Source organism: Oreochromis niloticus, linkage group LG1, assembly GCF_001858045.2.
Source record: "Oreochromis niloticus isolate F11D_XX linkage group LG1, O_niloticus_UMD_NMBU, whole genome shotgun sequence".
Lineage (NCBI taxonomy): Eukaryota > Metazoa > Chordata > Actinopteri > Cichliformes > Cichlidae > Oreochromis > Oreochromis niloticus.
Genome location: NC_031965.2, coordinates 15214190 through 15228727, shown reverse-complemented (window position 1 = coordinate 15228727; position 14538 = coordinate 15214190).

Genomic DNA, 14538 nt, shown 5'->3' with positions numbered 1-14538 from the left:
ATTTCTCATGTATGTGACCCTATATTTACAACAGCTTTTAATAGATATAACATTTCAGAAAAAACAGTTTAACAGGGATCATGACCAGTGCTCTTTGGACAGAGTTTAAATAATTTAAAAGTCAAAGAATGATCTCATAGTTAGATGGTGTGAAGAGTCAAAGTAGTAGGGACCATATAATTGGTTTTATGAGTAGCATTTTGGGCAAACTGGAAATGAGCCATAGAAACTTGACTGATGCAAGTTAACAAGGCACTGCGATAGGCCAGGCATGACTATTAATAAACCGAGTGCAGAGAAAACCAGAAAAAAAATGAAAGAGAGAAAATACAAACCTGCTACAGGAAACTAAAAAGTAACTGAAAATTGATAGTTCAGAAAACGGTCACGACTTACCTCTTAACGAATGCTGCAGACTGCTCCATTGTAATTTTAGCAGACAAAAGCAGGGGTTAAAATGTGCCAGAACAATCTGGAATGGTGTTCTGGCACATTCTGTTAGTGTGTAATTAAATCTGGCAGCTACATACAAAATACTGTCAAGCGAGTTCATTTTGTGTGTGCTGCAGTCTTGTGGTCCTTTCAGCTTATGCCATGAAGCTACTGGCTTAACAAGCTAGAAAGTAAAGTCATCCCATGATCTCACTGGATCAGCTACACATTTTATTGTGCTTCTCATCTCCACTATGCGTTAACATATGCGGATGTCAATAATGTTGTGGTTAAGGAAATTCTGCTTGAAGTCATGATGATACAGCTGCAAAATGGTGGGGAGCATAAACTGTGTGACTGTGTTTAAAATGGCAGGTGATTTCTAATGCAAAGTTTTACACAGTTTAACCAATATCAACAAACACAAACTTCGTTTTGTGCAGTTCACTCTCAGAGAGAGAGATGAGATGTTTTTGTTTGTTTGTTTGTTTAAAAGATAACTGTTCGGTAAGTAATATTGTGAAAATCTTGATAATGCTAATTCCAGTTTTTTTAATCAGACAGTGGATTTCTACATCATGTGTTGGTTATTTCGTATTACAAAATAACATTAAAATTAAACTAAAGTAATAATTTTGCTTTATTCAAATGGTATTATATTGGCAATTTAATGTCTTTAAGTGAATGCTAAGTAGATAAGATAGCAGTTCTGTATTGCAGTTTGCAGTGAGATAGGCAAGATAGTTGTGGTATTCATACTCATTCAACTCGTTGGTCCCATAAATGGTTCTCAAAACTGTGAGCGATTCTCAAACTGTGAAGCTGGCTGTTGAAGGACATTGGAAAATCAGGTGAAATAAAAGAAGTAAAAAAAAAATCATGAATGTTTTATTTTTTTTCTTAGAAAAAACAAGCTCTAGCCCAAAACCTGTTTGGGTTCTGTGCTCTGAATTTGACTCATTATTTGCATGGATTACTTCTCCATAGTATGAACTTTCTGTTTAGTTTAGCTATGGTTCTCCAGCTACTTGAACAGTCAGCTACCTACCTGGTTCACCTGGTTCAAGTGTTTGGTCAAATACGCCCCTGAAGATGGGATTTTGAGCCAGAGCAAAATCACACAGCATTAATTATTTATCTAGTACAATTCCCTGTATATTTATTTGTCAATCAAGGTTAGCTAGCTTCGGTCATGTAGCAGCCTTCACTCAAAATGTGTGTAAAGACATTTTACTCATTTTGCCCATTTTAGGAAAAGTAATGAAATATGAAATGATGGGGTTTTAATTCATCACAGTTACGGGATTTTTAAAATGCCAATGGGTCAAAATGACCCCCTTGGTGTTTTTAGTGCTAAGACTATCTGCACGAATGACCTTTCCTTAGTTTCAAAGGGACGTGAAGGGTAGCTCCCCTCAGGCCCATCCACTCAGTGTCCTCCACAGTTATGATGTTTACCACGACTGCTGCAGCACTAAACTACTGTGAATCAAATAATTAAATTGAACTTGCATAACTACAAACGTATTGGAGATATGGGTGTTTACATTTTTCATAACCAAGTTGTTTCATGAACCTTGAGCTTTTGTGTTTAAGTTTCTGTATTTGAATTTTTGCAATTGTGATGTTTTCTTTTACTTTCTGCAGATATATGTTGCCCAAGTCACAGTTTTCCTGAATCCAATGAAGTAGTCTTTAGTGCCTAAAAATATCCAAATTTGTTAAGTTTAATACAAAGTTTAATACAGAGGCATGCCATAATTGTCACTGTGTGTTATTTGTCAATTTTAGGCCCAGTGACTAGTCGTTGCACACCCCCTCCCCAACCCCACGTTCACACCATAAACAAATGTGCAGTTGTCTTTTATATTTATTGGGCTCTGTCTCCCTTTCATTCCTGTTAATCTCACTGACAAATGAAGAATTACCCTTGGAAAACCAAGGGTAAGTGATTAGAGATATTAATGGACTGACAATTTACATAGGACTCTAAAACATCACAAAATTAATTTATTACGTCAGAGCACCTCATTTCACAGGATCTAAGACAGTCATGTCAGTGGGTCGCAAAAACATATTGTTTGTTCTTGTTTTGTAAACTAACTTGGTAGATGTTTGAATGTGACAGACGTACATTAGTCACTGGCGGTAAATAAATGCATGTAAAAGAAACAGAGGACCGAGGTGATTTTGTTAAAAAATGCATGCTTGAAATGCTGTTTGATTAAATGTTTTTTTAATCCTCCTCCTAACAATTGGGGTTCTTGCAGAGTGGTTATATATATATATATATATATATATATATATTAATCATATTTCATAGGTCTATGTTTTTAAATGTGTCATCCGATTATTTTTTTTTTACTTTGACAATCAGTTTGTTCCTCCTAATGACTTTCCATGTATTATTTTCTACTTCTGCTTTTTGAAAAATAAAAATGTTCTTGAGGAAACCCCAGTCAAAAGCATCAAATTCCATCAATGCAGTTGTATTGAACTGCACTGTTTATTCAGTTAATATTTATAATTAGTCCAAAATAAAAGTATAACATAGTATCAAGAGAGGTAGGGCCATGCTGGCAGTCCACTTCAAGAAGAAAAAGTCAGATGCCATTACTGCATTCATCATCAACTTCCCAACCTGGACGCAATCAGAATGCTGGATATGTTACCAATCTACCTGAGACAGATAGATGCCCCGGTCATCCTGCACATGAAAAGGAAAGCTGATGCTGCTACACTGCAAGCCCTAATCCAAGCAGCAATGACCCTCTTGGGAGTGATAGAAAACTCCACCTGCTGATGTAACTGTCCAATACTCAGTGGAAAATCGTCTTGAAAAAGGTGTTATCCTTTGCTGCTGAAACACAGACACAAAGGTAGTAATTGCTCCTCCTGTCAGTATGCCCTGAGTAAAATATGTACACAGTAAACTGCGTGCTATAACTTCCGGTACTGACTGTACTTTTAGTTGTTTTTAGATGTTTCCAGTCACAGCACAACTATAGTAAGAGTTCACATTGCCACCAAGTTAGACTTGTTCAGATGGTTGTTGGTCTTGCCAGGGCTGCTGTTTGTTTAAAAAAGCTAATTATTTTTTTCCTTAGATTGCAGCTGCTTAACTCATAATTATTTTGAGAAAAAATAAGGTGAAAGGTGACATGAAGGAAATACAGGCATTTTATTCTGGTGATTTGGTTGCAGTTAAGCCCCAACGCCCCTGGTACAGGGGGCACTGGGGTTGAAGAGTTATGTAACCCTCCATGCCTTTTATGCAAATATCAACATGTAACACGTGTAGTATACAAAGAAACCTTAGAATCTGGTAACGTAATTATGTAACGTAAATGTGCAAAAGTCCGCTAAACACAAATAACCAAGCCTATCAGACTTCATGTAATTGGGTAAACAATGGCTTGTTAACTCGCAGAGACCTCACAGATTCCAAAACACCAAGTTTCACCATGTTCCAACCTTTACTGAACCAGCCGCAAAAGAAGATCACAAAAACATGTAGAGGCCCAAATGCACTAAGACAGAAATTGTCTTACCGTCCCAGTTTCCTCCGCTGTTTTCGCTGGTAGCCAATAGCTACTGATAATGGAGGGCTAACTAGATGCACGTTGTAAATTTTGGGCGATGTGGGGTCTGGCCTTGCAACTTCTGACTGGTTGAAATGACGTGAATGCAGCATTGTTACCTTGATACTATTGGCTCAAATGATTAAAAAGAGGTGTCAATCATACAAATCGGCCAAAAGAAGCCGAAGCTACAGGCCCTCAGAGTTTTAAACGCCAGAGGCCATTTAAACACTCCATGCGCAGGGCAGAAAGAGCCCGTTGCCTGTGAATTTGTGCTTAATTCTTCACAAATATTCAGAAAAAAGGCATTTTTAGGCATGTTAATGAAATGAAATAATTTCTGCTGTTTAATACCTAAAAAATTATGGTTTCCAATGTGTGCCAAAATTGGACAGGGCTGGACAACGCCTGAATATTTATTTATCCAAAATGCTGTAATTTTTTAGTGTTTCACTTTAGAAACATAAATCTTTGCACAGATGATGTTTATATGTTGATTACTGAACTTCTGGCTTAAAATGTAAACTAAAGCATATTTTTAAAAGGGTTATATGCTAAAAAATAAATAAATTAGGCAAGGAAAAAATCTACTTACTTTTTCTGTGTTCCAGCCTCAGTAACGTTGACACAGTAACATCTGCTGCAATTTTTACACCTCTGATGAAATTTCACAAGTGTTAGCTTTATTTTGATACCAAGATTGTTTACACAGAGTTTAGAATTGCAGAGAAATACTCTATTCATTTTGGGCATGTCAGTTTTTCAGGCAGGAAGCTCAAAAAGGGCCTGTTAAAACTTCTTTTTTTATTATTTATCAGTTAGCCTAATAGTATTACCATTGTTCAGGTAAGTTAGTTTAGTGGAAGAACTCTGAGTTTTGAAAGCAAAATAATTACCTGATTATTCCCTCTCGTTTTTCACAGTCAGTGTGGACTTAATACTTTTAGAGGGGGAGGCCACTGGTACTTTCCCTTCTCATCTTTTTTGACTGTTCAGCATCTGGCCAGGGTCAGTGTCAGTACTGATAACATGAGTCTATATCCAGACCATGCAGAGGTTGCACAGGTTGCCCAACTCCTCCAGGATTGCAATACGTGACATTGCAAGAAGATTGGCTATGTCTCCCAGCACAGTCTCAAGGGTATGGAAGTGATTCCAGGAATCAGGCAGTTACTCTATGAGTACTGAAAAAGGCTGTAAAAGGTTAGAAGGACCAGTATCTGCTCCTTTGTGCAAGGAAAAACTGGATAAGTTCTGGTCACAGTCCTACAAAATGGCCTCTAGTACCCCACTGGTGTGAATGTCTCCAAACAATAAGTAACAGACTTGACAGTGGGCTGAGTGCAGAACGTCCTCTAGTGGGCCCTGTGCTCACTACACAGCACCATGGAGTGACTGACTGGCATTTGCTATAAAATACCTGAATTGGCAGGTCTACCACTGGCACCCTGTGCTTTTCACAGATGAGAGCAGGTTCACCCTGACCATATGTGACTGATGTAAAATGGTCTGGAGAAAGTGTGGAGATTGTTATGCTGCTTGTAACATCATTCAGCATGCCCAGTTCGGTGGTGGGTTAGTGATGATCTAGGGTCATGGTGGGACATACAGACCTCTACATGCTAGGCAATTGCACCCTGACTGTCATTAGGTATCGGGATGAAATCCATGGACCCATTACCAGACCCAACACTAGTGCAGTGGCTGCATCTTCTCTACATCATATATGTTGGCCTAGGTGTTTAGCAAGTGAAAACTCATCTTTTGGGATCATAAATACCTGAAGCTTGTTTAGTGCCAGCTGTGTTTCACCCAAATTCACGCAGATAGCAACTGATCTCAGAGCAGCTTGTCTCACACACTGGCCTCACAGCTTGCAGACATGTCCATAAAATGGAGACAGCTACAGTTCTCTATGAGTAAAAGACAAGCGGTGCTTTCAGCGACAATAGCTAACTGGAGCCACATGAGGGTAGTATGAATAGAATATAAATATCCTTTATTGTTGCTCATTGGGGAAATTCATACAAAGGACGGGTAAGGAGCTTCACGACAGCCCTTTCTTACCTGAGAGGAAAAAGAGCACTTTACTTTGGTATGTTTTTAATTTGTCTATTTTTAGATTTGACAGAACACCAGTACTAAAATGAATTGTAAGCATTAACCTACCAATCATATTTAAATGCTCATTTACTGAAGGTGCAAGAATCTCATTCGGGATTGTTCCAGCCAATCTTAACCCATGCCTGAATCTGTGAACTACTCATGTGAATTGTCTGATTACAAAGCCATTTACAAGGGGAGGGAGAAAAACGATGGAACATCTCTTCACTCACAGCTTTGATCTGTGAGTAATATCACTCTTGCAGTGTTTAAACCCAGTGTGACAGAGTCTATATCTAAATTATGTGATGCTCGTAATTTGGAGTTAAAGTTGTCACTGTTGGATAGAAAATGGGTGTCATTCACTAACATGTGCAGGGAAACGTTCTTATCTTGCACAAAAAATAATTGCATGTAGAAAGTTATGGTCAGACTCAGGAAACATGCATATCAGCGTATTTTGTTTCTTCTACCATCAATGTGTCAGTGAATTGTTCTAAATGAACTGGCTCATGCTCTGCAATCTTCATACTGCCACAATTTTTGTCAACATAAGGACACCGGATTCTCCGGTAAAGATTTTTCAGTAGCTCATGTCAATATTTGTAGCCTTAAATATAAGATTCAAGAAATTCAGTCACTGTTGTCAACAAATACGATTAGTGTGCTGGCTATTTCCGAGCCTCATTTAGCCGATGCCTTTGAGAATAATGAATTTGAAATAAAAGGTTATAAATTGTATAGGAAAGACAGAAACAGATTTGGAGGGGGCGTAGCCCTATACATTAAAGAGAAGTTCATCAGCGTCGGCTTGTTGCCTGTCTCAGATGATCACCATTCCCACCCGGGTCACGGTCAACGCAGGAGGTCATAGGTCATCATCATGTATTGATCACATATATACAAATGTTCCTGAGCATTGCTCTAATATTGTTTCTATTCCAGTTGGTTATAGTGACCATAATGTTGTAGGTTTGACCAAGAAAATGAAACCACTGAAAACTGCACAAAAGATTATTTTTCATAGATCATACAAAAATTTCAATGCAGATAAGTATATTAATGATGTAAAGGAAATTCATTGGATTGACATCTGCCTCGAGTGTGACCCTGATTTGGCATTATCTATGTTTATTGAAAACTTTTGCTACCTGGCTGACAAACATGCCCCCTTAAAAAGATTTACTGTTAAAAAGAACTACGCACCTTGGCTAGATAATGAACTTAAGGCTGCAATGTCAGAAAGGGATATAGCAAAAGCAAAAGCACATAAGTCTGTCAGTCCACAAGAGTGGGCAAGATATCGCGAGTTAAGAAATCAAGTAACTAAATTGAATAGGCGCAAGAAGAAAGAATATTATCAACTTAAGCTCAAGGAGGCCAATAAGGACAGCAAGAAGGTGTGGAAAGTTTTAAATAATATAATGGGTAGAGATCTTGCTCCGGTGGTGTCTCACATTTACACGGGTGGTACGTTTATAAGTAAAGCTAAGGACATAGCCAATTATTTTGTGAATTACTACAGCAATAAAATAACAAATTTAAAATATAATATGAGCAGAGGCTATCCCACCTTATCACGTCGTCTTATACAGGATGTTATCATGAATAATAAGCAATGCCAATTTAAGTTTGAGGCAGTGAATGCGGAGATGGTAGAGCGCTTATTGATATCACTTCTTGACGATACATCCTGCGGCTCTGATAACATAGACAGTAAACTGCTCAAAGTTGCAGCCAAGTTTGTGTCCCTTCCTATATGTCGCATATTTAATAGATCTTTGGCATGCAGCTTATTTCCATTGCAGTGGAAAGAATCGAAAATAATTCCCATTCCTAAAAACAAGAATGACGTTTTTAATGGTGTCAATAGAAGACCTATTAGTCTACTCCCCGTTCTAAGTAAAATTATGGAGAGGATTGTCTATGAACAAATTCAACATTACCTAACAGAAAATCAGTTACTCACTCAGTTTCAACATGCTTACAAACCTGGTTATTCCACCAGTTCAGCTCTCATTCACATGACAGATAACTGGTATAAATATCTAGATATGGGAATTTGCCCGGGGTGGTATTTTTGGACTTTAGTGCTGCATTTGATTTAATAAATCATGATCTTTTGATAGATAAACTAAAATGTTATGGATTTTCACCAGCTGCTTTGTGCTGGATGGAAAGTTATTTGTCTGGCAGAAGGCAAAAGGTTTATTATAATGGTTATTTCTTGGAGGGCTGTGAAATGAACTGTGGTCTACCCCAAGGCAGCTGCCTCGGTCCACTTCTCTATTCAGTCTTCACGAATGATTTGCCGTACGTTCTGGATAAATCTCATCTTGTAATGTATGCTGATGATTCCACCATGTTTTATTCAGCCAGTAGCTACTCTGAATTGACAAGTGTATTACAACAAGATTTGCTGAATGTGTTTAGTCAACGGCCCACAACTAAATCTTTCCATAGCTGGATCGGTATTAGAACAGGTCACCCAGATTAAATTACTTGCTGTTACCATAAACCACCACAGACTTCAGTTAGTCCAAAACAGGGTGGCCAGATTAGTGTTAAGGTGTTCATATTATACAAATATTGATAAAATGCGCGATAAACTTTCTTGGCTTTCTGTACAAGCTAAATTATACTATGGCTTACTTGTATTTTTAAAGAAAGCAATACTGGTAAACACACCACACTTTTTTTTATGCTCAGTTGCAGTATCCAGATGAAATACATAATCATGCTACACGATTCTCAACTAACCACAATTTAGTAACTCCTCGAGTTAAAAGTAACTTTTTGAAAAACTCTGTTATATTTAGAGCATCTTTTCAGTGGAATAAGTTGCCTTATGCAATTAGAGAATTGGCTTCTATTCATAATTTTAAAAATCACCTAAAGCCTATTTAGGCAGTTTTCAATTTATTTGTAAATATTGTAAGAGGGTAATGTCACTTGTAATGGAAATTGTGTATTTTGTTTGAGTGTTTTTTATATTTATATGCTTATATTTTCAGAATTGTAAAACCTTACTGTGGATGTAAGAGCCAAGTTATGTGGATATTTTGCATCCACTTCATTGTGTAACATTTTATTCGATGGTATTTGATGGTTTGGGCCCCAGGAAGACTAGCAACCACTGTTGTGGAAGCTAATGGGGTTCCTTATAAATAAACAAATAAACAAGTTTTTCTTGAGGGAGGGTATCATGATAGTTTTATATATTAAAAGAAGCAGCAATAAGGGTGCTATAACTGAAGTAGTATAATTTATTCGTGACACAGGCAGTGTGGGTGAATGTGTTTTAATAAATGTGGTTTCATGTATTAAGCGTTTATAGCTAATAAAATGTTTGGATTTTATTCTGTTCGGTCTTTGTGCTGGTACAGTAAACCTAACTGTGAAAGGGTTACTAATTAGAATATGTTATATCAAATATTTTATATATTTTACATTTCATTTGTTTTAGTTATTACTTTACTTACTTTTCACATACCCACTGCTTCTAAATTGTTTTTTTCCCCCACATAATTTATAAAACAAAAAGCACATAAAATCTTTTCAGGAATGGTATGAATGTGTCATTGGTGAGTTTATCACTTGTCCACAAAGCAAACTTTGAAAGCAAACTCATATGCCCACTCCTCCAGTGCAGTCCTCCAGTCTTCCCCAGCTGACTCACCTTTCTGTTTATTTTCTCTCTGTCTTTAAGAATGTGTGTGATTAACCAGTCCTCTGTTTGCAGGGGTGGGATCCACCTGGGTTTCCTGACCTTTGTTCTTTCACACCTGGACTTGATGAGCACACCTGTGTGTCATCAGCTCATCCCGCTTCCCTTACTTAAACTGACAGAAGTTCATCAGACGATGTCTGATCATTTAACTAACACCATTAGTGCAGTTGGCTCCTAACCATTGTATGTATGCTATGTTTTTGTTCTGTGACTGGCACTTATCTGTTTCTCTTTCTGTGCAGGACGACCTGTATAGAGAGAAATATATCTGAAAAGGGTTACAAATGTGTAAGGTATGAAACAAAAACTAAGATTTATGAATGCGTGTAACTTTTGAGGGATGTTACTTGGAATTTTAGACATTTTTATGCACACAAAGCTTTTTGAAAGATATAATTATACAATTTGTGAAGCTGAACATAATAAGTTGTGTATAAATGATGAGCGTTTATTCATGTTTTGATGTACACATTTTTAAGATAGTTTCACATGTAGTAAAATTGCTTGGCATTTATGTGTGGATTGAAGCACACGCTTGTGAGACCTCAAATGTTATTAAAAAAAAATTACTGCACACATTTGTAAATCTCAGTTTGCTCTTGTGCAGCATACTGTTTGCATTTGCAACCATTTTGAGAGAAATGTCTCTCTATAAACTGGGTTTCTGGGAGAGAGTTTTGAGAGAGGACCTATTGTGGAAAGACCATACTTTGGAATTTTGCGTTTGTGGACCTGGACCTGCACTAACTAGAATATTTTTGCCTCAGTGTTCTGTTGCATTTTTTTTTCTAAATAAATTTGTGAACTTTTATTCAGGTGTCCCACATTTGAATCCAGTCTGCACCATTTACACTTAAAACTGTGCTGCAAGTAGCAATCGTGTAAAAGGAATACACCTATTCAGTGGGCCATGCTCAAAGGCTACACAAAAATATTCAAAGATAATCTACACCACATCACGAACCAGTACACACAGTTACAACCATGAGTGTGGTGTGCTCATAGAGCAATTTAGCCACATTCATAAAAGTGTGAAAAATACTTGCCACAGTGTACAAAGAGGAAGACAGATTTCTCTCCAGTTGTACGTGGAGATTAATGGACTAATCACACGTTGGGACAGTTGGAGTCATTCAGCATGAATACAGAATCTCCTCAACACACTTTTATTTATTCAGCAAATTTTGAATGAGATCATATTTTAACAAAACCTGAGGAATGGCAAATAACTTTGTTTTAGTTTCAGTGAGACATGAAGGGTACTTCCCAAAGTCTGACTTGCATAGGCAGTCCAAAACCATAAGTGTAGGTGTACATCTTCATCGGCAACTCAACCCTGATAGGGTCAGGCATTCTAGATACTGCTGTCACTAAACAGAATGTTACTATTAACAGGATCACTAGCTTGATGTTGACTTTACTGTAGTAATGAGTAGTAGATGTTTATACTTTTCATTTCAAATCAGCATCAGCATGACTTACATCAATAGGCCAGATGAAGCTGAAGTGGCACAGTGACCTCTTTAGAAGAGCCTGGATCCCAAATACCAGCACATAGTGCTGATGCTGCAGAATTGACTTTTTATCCTGCCGTTGAATTGTTTAAACTCTGTGTCTTCAAGAGAGAACCTTCATTTACCTGACTTATGTTAAAGTCAAGACTCTCCAGTATTTTGATAAACTGTAGACAAAAAGTACACTGACGATTTGGCTTTTTTTTCTCGCTGTGTCAATGTTTTGAAACAGTGACGATTTCAGGCACAGTTGCAGCCTTACAGAGGTACTCTTGGTTACATTTGAAACAGTAGGTGTTGAAGCTTTTTTAGTGATACCCTCAGTATTCAGGTTTGACCTACAGTAGTGACCTCTAGGAATGTAATAACTCAAATGCCTCAGATTTGTGGTTTAAGGTCATAGTAAGAGGGAATGGTAAAGGTACAATTTCTTCTGACAGACCCTTAATCTGTCATAGTTATTGCGGTGGCTATTGCATGACAGTTCCTGTTCACTCATCATCTTCTCCACTGACCTTCATGATTCATGTGGCCAGCCAAGTCTTTTACTGGGTAGATAAAATTAATATATGCCCTGCTGTTTATTTAAATCCTGACCATTAAAAAGAGTGTTATAGACAAAATGCATATAATCTATAGCTTTTGGGAGGTATTCAGAAATTTCTATATAATACAAGAAAACCCACTACAATTATGTACTGCACTTTCAACTGGTGTTGAAGGCCAGAACAAACCAAATGAGTTACAATTAAGAGTATCTGTAAATGATTGATTGATTGTAATTTGTGTGTCACTTAGGCGCACAGCCAGTCTGTGGGAGCCACAATTGTTTATTTCACTCAGTAACTTGTAAATCAATTTATAACTTTTATGTTTTGTATTTTTCTAGATGTTTGGTTGTTGTTATGTCTCTCTCCATTAAAATGGAATTGCCACAAAAATGAGAGACTCTTCATTTCTTTCTAAGTGAACAAAAGTACAAATTCGGCAGGGGGTCAAATTATTATTTTCCTTGCTGCTCAAAAAAAATTAAAGGATGACTTTTTAATCAGAGTAGAGCATCAAGTCGGTTAAGCTTCTGGGATATTGATCTAGTCAATTAAATACCAAAAGGGGTTGTTTCAGTTTAGCTGCTTTGGTGTTAATGAAATAAACAACAGGTACACCAGGGGCAACAATGAGACAACCCCCAAAACAGGAATGGTTCTACAGATGGAGGTCACTGACAGTTTTCCTCTCCTCATCTTTTTTGACTGTTTTTCACTAGTTTTGCATTTGGCTACAGTCAGTGACTTTACTTGTTGCATGAGGATATTTGTAGACCCTACAGAGGTTGCAGAAGTGCTTCAGGATGGCACATCAATATGTGCCATTTCCAGAAGGTTTGCTCTGTCTTCCAGCACAGTCAGAAGAGCATTGACATTTCCAGGAGGAGGCAGTTGCTCTAGGAGAGTTGGACAGAGGTGTTAAAGATCGTTAACCCATAAGCAGAACTGGTATCTGCTCTTTTGTGCAAGGAATTACAGGACTGCACTGCCACAGCCCAAAATGACACTAGCGTGAATGTCTCCAAATAATCAGAAACAGACTTCATGAGGATGGGCTGAGGGCCTCCAGTGGGCCCTGTGCTAAATACCCACCACCATGGAGTCCTATTGGCATTTGCCTTACAACACCAGAATTGGTATGTCCACCAATGGCACTTTCACAGATGAGAGCAGGTTCACCTTTAGCACATTTGACAGACATGAAATGTTCTGGACAAGCTGTGGAGAATGATATACTGGAGGATATGATATGTAGCATCATTCAGCATGAACTGCTCGGTGGTGAGTCGGTGATGGTCTGAGGAGGCATATCCTTGACGGGACGCACGAACCTCTACCTAATGACTGATACCTAATGGCACAGACCTGCCATTTGGTATCGGGATAAAATCTTTGGACACTTTATCCAGTCCCTACCAGTATAGAGAGACAGCATGATGTTTTCTTCAAACAAATTCAACAAATGTTCAGCTATGAATAATGAAGCTTTTCTTGCAAACAACCAACAATGGTTATGTTTTGTACAATAAGCTTAAAAAATGTTTTAAACTTTTGAAATTGTCTTTGATAAATTCAAATCTCTGCAAAACTCATGTCAACCTAATGTTATGAAAATAAAGTATTTAGTGCAAGTAGCTAAAGTGGGAGTGGGGAACACATCTGTCCTGCTGATGTGTCCTTGATCCAACACAGCTGATTTAAATGGCTAAATTACCTCCTCAACATGCCTTGGAGTTCTCCAGAGGCCTGGCAATGAACTCATCATTTAATTCAGGTGTGTTGACCCAGGGTGATATCTAAAACCTGAAGGATAACTGCCCTTGAGGCCTGGAGTTCCCCACCCCTGATCTAAAGCATGAGTAGAGGGGAGACCTATCTTGCCAAACAAGGCTGCTTGTGCTCCAAAGCTTTGGAGTACTGTCCTTCATTTCACTACAATTGACAGAGAAATGTGATACTTTTACATTTCCACAGCAACCAGTTTTAGATCTTGGTCTCCAGCAGAGTTCTTTTTTTAAATGAGCCATCCAGGAATCTCTGCTAACTCATGAGGTTCACAAGGCCACAGGGTCTTTTAGATTGGATAAAATTCAGAATACATATTCCCATACTATTTACATAAAAAAGAAATTTATTTAAGTGTTTCAGAAAACTGAGCTTGATTTCTGCTCTTATTATCCTAAAATCTACCTCTAACAATATATGGATGCTGCTGCTTATGCCTACTGTATCCGTATGGAGAGTTCTCTTCTTCTGTCTGATGTGCATGCTCTCTCTGTGACTGATTCCCTGCTGAACATTCACTCAGTTCCACTTTGTGCACAGAGACTTCCCTGTCTGAAAAATATTCTCAAAGCCATATAAAAAGCAAATGCGATTGGGAACCTTTTTTCTTGGTTGTGGCGTGACACTAATTTAGTTCGCCTCACACTTCCAAGGCAATTAGCTTTGAAGCTTCTCAGAAGCTATTCTTGCACCAGTCGATAGCTAGCATGGCAAGTAAGAATTTAAGCAGGTCCATTGGGCGACAGCTGATAAATATATCAAATGAGGTTACACTGAAAAAGAGAAACCTAAAAGAATAAAGAAAATATAATTACTTCACCAGTTTCACTGGTTGCCCGGCCCTT